The sequence below is a fragment of the Carettochelys insculpta genome, chromosome 9, assembly GCF_033958435.1.
Source record: "Carettochelys insculpta isolate YL-2023 chromosome 9, ASM3395843v1, whole genome shotgun sequence".
Taxonomy (NCBI): Eukaryota; Metazoa; Chordata; order Testudines; family Carettochelyidae; genus Carettochelys; species Carettochelys insculpta.
In genome coordinates this window covers 23,434,439-23,442,867 of record NC_134145.1, presented here as the reverse complement: position 1 = coordinate 23,442,867, position 8,429 = coordinate 23,434,439, and positions in this window count along the sequence as shown.

The following is an 8,429-nucleotide window of genomic DNA, read 5'->3' as shown; positions in this document are numbered from 1 at the left end:
ACGTTTTATTTATGGTGGGTTGACTTAAATTCTATGCCAGGCGTAAGAAGCTTTTTCACCCACCCGACTGACGTAACTTATATCGACTTAGGGTGTAGTGTAGACGTGGCAGGTTTTCGGAGGCGTTCCAAAGGGTGGCTCTGGCACGTGAGTTGGAGAAGTGGTTGTGAACTTTGGCAGTACTTCTCTGGGCTCTGACCTGTCTCCGCAGAGCAGGAACTCGTTTGCAAGCCCTGCGCAGACCCCGAGGGATATTTCAGTTCGCCATCGAATGCATTGGGAAAACGGAGCACGAAGCGCACGTTTCAGCAGCCATTGGGGCGGGGGAGGGCGCGTAAAAAGAAAACAACCCGGTAGCGCATGTAACTCGCCAGGTAACAGGTTACAGGACTCGCAATGAGCCTCTGCAAGAGCGGAGCCGAGGGAAGGTATTTCGCAGGGGAAAGAGACAAGAGCCGCTGTTATTGGGGGGTCGCGGAGATGAGGAGTCTTGTTGAACTCCCTCCCCGGCTTCAGCCCCATCCGTGCGGTGTGGCAGTGCCCAGGGCGCTGGCCACAGCCCGCCTGCAGCTGCTGAAAGTGTTCCGCGGGGTGGAGCGCAGAGTTCCCTGCTTGCAGGCACACACGCCGTTTGCACGGCCCGGGGCGCACTGCGGGCTCAGGCGCGGAGCCGTTCCGCAGGGCGGGGATCTGGAAAGTGCAGCGGCGCCCGAGGCGATCTCTAGATTTCACTAGAGGTTCATCGGAGGAGCGTCCAGAGGGTGGATAGAAAATAGTGATTGTTATTTAACAGTGCACGGGAAAGAGCGAGACGTGGGGCCGAACCCCGCGGCCAGGGGCTACCCGGGTGATGGAGAACCCCCTGCAGCGTTTGCATTTTTAACTCCCCGGATTCAGTGTTAACGCCGTGACTTAGGCGCATCGCGCCAAGCGGGTCTTTGCCCAAGGAAGCTTATGCGCCATATATCTGGTAGTCCATAAGGTGCCACCGGACCTCCCCTTGCTCTTGCGGATTCAGACTAGCAGGGCTTGCCCCCACCCCGATCATTTTAACGCCCCCCCATTGGAGGGGAAAGGTAAAATCTGGCCAGTTCCGAAGCGGAAAGGCCTCTAAACGGAGGGAGCGTTACCTCCCGCAAGGCCGCGTGGGAGAAACAGTCTGCGGGGCAGGCAGGGAGTTAGTCACTTTCAGCCGTAACCTACGGAAGTGTGGGGGCTGAGGCGCTAGTGGATTGCACACGGGAGTTCAAATCCTGCCCGAAGGAAAGGGCGACCCCAGTCGTAAGGCGCTGGTACGAGCCCTCCCCGGGCTGCCTTTACTATTAAACGCAAATCAGGGAGCAGCCTCCGCCGTGGCACAGTTTTAACATCTCAAAGCGGGAGCCTGTTTTACACATGAACACACGGCGCTGTGCAGAAACGCCAGTGACATTACAATCAGCTGGCGAGAAGCTGCCCTGCAGAGCTTTGACAATAGCGCCCCGCTTCGCTTCGCTTCGCTTCGCGGGGCCGGGCGGAGAGGGACGGTGCTGCACAGACAAGACGCAGTAGGCTGCTAATACGCAGAAAGGGTGGCACTCCCGGATCGGAGGAAGAATCGGTCCTCCCGCTAGTTAGACCGGGAGATCCCTTGTGTGGTCTCCGAGCTACTCGACGGTGCTCTGCATTGTCTGTCCCGGGGGGGGGAGGGGGTTAAAAAGGAACGCGAGCTTCTGTTTGTTCTGCTGCTAATTAAACCTTTGTTGAAATCCTGCCTTTTAACTCTTGATGGGCGCTGTCTAATTCTGTAATCACACAGTCTCGCAGCCAGGCTGGGACGGGATCAGAAGACGAGGCGGAATAATTATCCACTTGCTGGAATTTCATAGGGGTTTAAATGAGGAGGAATAATGCGGCCTGCGTCATGAATAATGCATGGCCCTGATTTCAGAGCCGAAGTATTTCTGGCTTCTCCGTCAATCTAGCCCTCCCCCACGCCCCCCGAGCGGCATCCACCGCTACCTGGGGGCACTTGGCCCAATCCTGGCCATGCTGGTGGGCGTGGGTGTGCGCTCAGGTTGGGGGGGGGGGAGCTGCCAAACGTGACCTTAACTCCACAATGAATAGCAGCTCCCCGTCTCTCGCGGTGCCCCTCTGTCCCCGCACAGGACAGGGAGGTTGACAGGACGCAAACACCCGGCAGTACCCGCTTCTTCCTGCTCTAGGAGAGTCGATCTAGTGAAAAGCAAGAGCCGCTTTGCCGCACCAACTGCCTTCCTGCTCCTTCGCCAGCAGAGACCGGGGGCGGGAGCTGCACCTGGTCCCCGCAAACCCCCGTCTGTCCCCCATAGGGCCAGGGCGGAAAAGCCGGACTCCTGCTGCCGGTTCTTTGGCGGGGTGACTCCACCCGGCCCAGCCCCGCGGGAGAAAGACCGACCGGCCGCCACAGCTGAGTGCCAGTCGCTGCTCAGCCGGCGGCGCTCTGAGCGCTCAGCAAACTTCGCTTTGAGAGGCCGGGCCGAGGGCGGCCCGCCAGGGGGCTGCATGACCCGCGTGACGGACTGTTCCATTGTCAAGCCCTCTCCGCTGCTCTGGGCACGGGGTTTCCCCCAGGCAGCTGGGAAAAGTTGTGCCCGGTTCCCCTCCATTGTCCACCACCCCTCTTTGTAGGAGCGAGGCGGAGCAGCGGCCCTGGGGCTCGTTCCTCTGCACCGACCCCGCGACAACGCTGAGTCGCGTCCTCCCCCTGCAGCCCTGCTCCCCTCCTTCCCTCCCGCGCCCCTGCCCGGCCGTAGCTTGGGCCGTTTTGCGTCCCGCTGGTTTAACAAGCCCTGTGCTTGGCCGGCAACCTTATTCCACAGGCCTGAGCAAGTAATTCGCGGCCAGCGATTGATGGGGACTTAGATTCTGCATCTGAAGGCAGCGGAGCAGAGACTGCGGCTCTTGCCGCTTTACAGGCGAAAGGTCGTGGGAGCACGTGGTTGCACTGAGTCACGGCTCCCTCCGCGGCTTGGAGGAGAAGACCAACCACGTTCGCCAGCAAGTTCCGGCACTGGCTTTGCAATGGGCTGGCCTGGGGCCAGTGCGTCCGCAGTCAGAGCCGGGTGTCAGCGCGAAGTGGCTTGAACGTCCGGGGCGGGGGTTGAGTCTGCTTTGGACAGGGGGCTGGAGTAGATGACCTCCTGCGGTCCCTTCCAGCCCTGTGGTTCTGTGAATGTCCGTATGGATGGTTGCAGATTTAATGCAAAACTCTTACTGTGTCCCCAGCCTTGCTCACACGGGGTCTCTGGGCTGGTGTGTTCCATAAGAGAGGCGTGTGTGGGCCAGGAGCAAAGGTTGTACCCATTAAACGGAACTCCGCGAAGTTAGAAAAGAAAACATCGCTCCCCCAGTGTGTCTTGTTAAAGTCTTCAGAGCTGCGTGAGATGATTAGGGGGGTTGGAAGCGGTCCCACGTGAGGAGAGGTTAAAGAGACTGGGACTTTTCAGTTTCGAAAAGAAGAGAGGGAGGGGGAAGATGCGAGAGTTTTATAAAATCCTGAGCCGTGTGGAGAGGGTGAATAAAGAAAAGTTATCTACTTGTTCCCATAATATCAGAAAGACAGGCGGCCAAAGGAAAGTAATGGTTTAAAATTAATAAAAGGACGTTCCTTTTCACACAGTGCGCAGTCAACCTGTGGAACTCCTTGCCAGAGAAGGCTGTGAAGTCTAGGACTATAAGAGAGTTCAAAGAAGAGCTAGCCAAATTCATGGAGGTTAGGTCCATAACAGGCTATTAGCCAGGGGTAGGAAGGGTGTTCCAGGCCTCTGCTGGGCAGAGGCTCGAGATGGATGGCAGGAGATAAGTTGCTCGATCATTGTCTTTGGCCCACCCCCTTTGGGGCACCTGGCACTGGCCACTGTGGGCAGAGGGGATGCTGGGCTAGATGGACCTTTGGTCTGAGCCAGTAATGGCCGTTCTTATGCAGTTGGTCCAGGCGGTAGGAAGAAAGTGTAACTGGGGTGGAGTGGAAGGAAGAGTTGAAAGGGGAGGTGTTATTCCCTCCCGCCACCTATAGACTAGCCAAAGAAGAGGAAGGCTAGGGCTGGTCAGGTGGATTTTTAGGCCATCTGCACAGGGGCATGTCCGTGAATCTCACAGGCCTGCGCTTCCGCTTTGGGCAAAGAGAGAACAGACATTCACAACCCGCGGAGCGGCTAGTGGCGGGGTAGTGCGCGGTTCGAACCAGGCCGCACCGCCTGGCGGGAGTTAGCCAGGATGCACGTGGCCGGCAGGGTCAGGGCATACCCAGGAGAGGCGGCGGGACCGCACCGCCGGAAGGGCTCTGTGAGGTTCCCAAGGGAGCGCGCCTGGCCCCCATTCCGTTCAGCTGTTTACGGGCGGGATAAACGCCGCTCCCCGGGCAGGGGGCCTGGGAGCCGCCCCACCCCGCCCCTGAGCCCAGCACAGGGGACCAGGAAGGAGCGGGGCTTGCGCCTTTCCCCCGCTTCGGGGTAGCGGTTCTTGACTCATCCCCATTGCGCGCGGGGCCGATTTCAAACCCTCCTTTCCCGCGGGCTTTGCCTAGTCCCGGCAACTCGGCGGGAGCCCGCGATAGGGGTTTGCCCGCAGGATCGGGCCCTTTAACGCCCCGGCTTCTGCCGCCGGCGGGAGCGGGCTAACTCCCCGGCCCGAGCCGGGCCCTGCGGCGGCGTGGGCGTCCAGACAGGCGCTTGTCCCGCCGGCTGGGGAACTAGCGTGGGGCGAGGTTCCTGTGACTCAAGGGCAAGTCTGCCCCCTGCCTTCCGGCGGCGCGAATCCCCCGGCCCACGGCAGAGCCCCTCTGAGCGAGCCATAGTGCTGCGTTCCCGGGGCGGCCCCGCGCCACTCCCTGCACACACCGCCCGGCGCTCCCCAGCCTCTGCGCGCCGGGGGCAGGTGAAGTTGAAGGACTGGCCAGCCCTGCCGCTCGACTGTAGCCGGACACGTTGCCTCCTTCCAAGCCTCCTTTGTATTTCAGGGGCACAACCGAACCGCGGGCAGCGCCAGAGGCTCCGCACAAGGGGGAAAAAGCCCCGACCCAGCCACAGCTCCTGCAGGTCGATCATTAATTACCAGTGAACCAAGGCGGTTTCACAGGGCTTGCTATCTCTTTAGATCTGCCTTGGGTGAGCCGCACCGTAGCAGCACTTTGTCAGTTTCCTTACATAGCCTGCTAGTTCGATCATCTCTAAGCATTTACCGTCAGCTTCGTGGTGGTACGTGGCTGAGACTGTCAACCAGCGGGTGTAACCTAGAGCAGCTGGCAACCTAATGCGGAGAAATGATTTCAGCGAAACTGCGAGAAGTAATCCGCCGCAGAGGTGCAGAAAAGGAGCCCGACTCACAGCAAATAAAAAAAAATAATAGAAAAACATGTAAATAATGGAGCTATCGCAGTAAAAACTGAGGTGGTCAAGAAATCACCTAAAACTGCAGAATTTTGCTCTGCTTGACTTTTAATTGTTGATTATTGTGATCACTTAGGGCACATGTGGTTCTGAGATCTCTTCTGCCTCCAACATTCTCTGTTGTGTTAGAAAAAAATTAAACTCCCCTGGCTAAGAAAAAAAATCTGCCCAACGCTATGGGATGCCCAGTTATTGTTGATTACTTTTTTAGTTTTTACCAGCTTTACAGCTCTGCATATAAAGAATGGTTTCAGAATATTTTGCCACCCAGGAGTGATTGTAATTTCATGTTTTCACTTGGCTTATTATAGCGAAAAAAGTACATTCTAATGAGTACTGTCTTGAGATGAACTGTTTTTGTAGAATCAACCATACAATTTCACTCTGGGTTTGTGTTATAGTAAATGCAGTGGTTTTACTTGCAGTTAAAATATTCTTCATGGGTGGGCTTTTTATCCTTAATGCTAAAATGTATCATGCCAGGGAAATTCCTTAATGGTACAATTCATTTAATTGTAACAGTTCAGTATTCTTCAGGTAGCAGAGTTAGCATATTCCCACCCCATACATTTTTAACAACATAAAGGGAATGCCATTGCAGTCTACCAAAATATTTGTAAGTATTTATGTAGGGTTTTAGAGATTAGTCTGTCTTTAAATTGCACACTTTGAATGGATACAGCTATTTCACCAGGATGACAACTTGACTAAATTATACCCAAGCAAGAAAAGTAATTATAGAATAACAGGCTGCGTATACACAGTAATTTATATGAGGGGGGGAAAAATTGTTTTGACCACCCTCTTAGCTCCTTAATCACAATACTCGTGGGCTATGGTTACACTACAACCATCTGTCGACAAAAGTCACTGTGGGAAGAGATTTCCTGACAAAATGTCTGTTGACAGTGTGGCCACACACAAAGCCAATTGGAAGAACACTTTGCTCTGTCGACAGAGCAGCCGGACTGCCCAGCCGCTCTCTGAACAAATTAGGCACCTGGAAGCACAGTAGACAGGGCTGCCCGTTGTTCTGGATACCCTGTCTGTCGAGAGAAGGGCCCCCAGAGCATCCACACAAGTTTTTTGTCAACAGAGCTTGTCGACAACAGCGTTCTGCCTCATGGCTGAGAAGCAGAATGCTGCTGGCGAAAGTGTTGAGTTTTGCCGACAAACTATCAACAGAACACATTTTGTGTGTGGACATTCCACCAGTTTTGTCGACAAAACCCACTAATGTAACCGTAGTCCAGGTGACACGCAGGAAAATGTTCACGTGTCAAAATGAGTCCAGAAAAGTCTCAGGAGCATTTCAAATATAAGGAGATCAATTTGTTGTTCACTCTTTCCTCTTCCTCCTCTTCAACCCCAGCTCTTTTGGCAGTGGGAACCTTTGCCATGTACCTTGTGCTCTTTGTTGTTTCAGTTGTTACTTCGGTCGCTTGGACCACATGTGTTTCTGATCTCTCTTCTGCCTCCAACATTCTCTGTTGTGTTAGAAAAATTTTACACTCCTCCTGCTAAGAAAAACCAAAACAAATCCAACACTATCTGATGCCCAGCTGAACTTTAGCCAAGCACCTTCACTTTTTCAAGTCTCTTTCCTCACCCCCCCAGCCCAGAATCTGTATAATAAACTGTAATGAAATATGTTTATTCTCCCTGACAGTCCTCTGCAATGCATTTATACAAGTCGATAGCAATTACAGTGAGCGCTTGCTGGAAGGAAACAATATTAAAATAATAAAGACGCCTAAAGAAAAAATATTTGGAGCCAGGCCTACTAAAGTGAAACTTAGTAATCACTCACACAAACAATCTCGGAGTCTAAAAAATCTGCTCCTTGGGACTGGGTGGCAGAAGTGACAGTGGGGACAATTTCACAGCGGTCTGCCATACAGATGGGCCAAATCTGGTATGACAATTGGAACTTCTACTTAAAAAAACCTAGGGCCCAATGTGGGCTCCATGCTTTTGAAAACAGAGGGCCAGGAGGAATCGCTCAGTGGTTTGAGCTTTAGCCTGCTAAACCCAGGGCTGTGAGCACAATCATTGAGGTGGCCATTTAGAGATCTGGGGCAAATAGATTTAAAAAAAAAAATCCGTCAGGGATGGTCCTGCTGTGAGTGCCGGGGACTGGACTCGACGACCTCTATACGTCCCGTCCGGCTCTATAAGATCGGTATAGGAGCGGGCCCTTGCTGCAGTTCCCGCTCAGGGAATCGCTCGCGGAGCCTGGAGACATCGAGCCGCTGCTTTCCGAGCAGCAGGGACGTGCGGGAGCTGGGCGGCTGCGCTCTGCCCACCGCAGCGCTAGGGAGTGAGCAGCCCCCTGGCAGGGGAGAGGCCGGCAGACGGTCCCGCCCTGGTTTCTACAAGGCGGGCGCGCACGGGCCGCGGGCTGAACGCGCTGGTTTACGCCCAGGCGCTTCCCGCTTCTCCGGCGCCGCTCTCACTGGCTGTCCGCTCCCGTGTCCCCGCCTCCCCTGGCGCTGCGAGCGGGAGCTCCGCCTTCCGGCCCGCGGCCTGAGAGACTGGCGGCCGAACGGGCGCGGGTGCCTGCTCCTCGGAGCAGCCACGTGCGCGCCGGCCGGCGGGGGACCTGCCCCTCCCAACGGCGGACGGGCTGCTTGTGCCACACGCCCCGAGCGGGGCTGGCAGGCAGCCCAGTGCCGTGTGCGGGTTTACACAGGGCTGCGGGCAGACGCTGCACGCGGGGGGGGCTGGGGAGACGAGGGGACCCGGGGGAAAGTGCGTCTGGCCTCAGGCAAGCCCCGGGAGAGCCCGGGGACTGTGATGAGTTACTGCTGTGCAAGGGTGGGGTGGGCCCTCCTTTGGGGCCTGCTTTCAATTAGGCTGGGTTGCTTCACTAAGAGCGGAAATAACAGCCATGATGCGGGCACGCCCGTAATACGCCTTGGCTCAGATTGATACCTGGGCCATCCTGGCCTTCTGGACTTGCTCAGGGGAAACTCTTAGGGTTTGAGCCGAGCTGAGCCTTCTCGTACGAAGAGATCATGC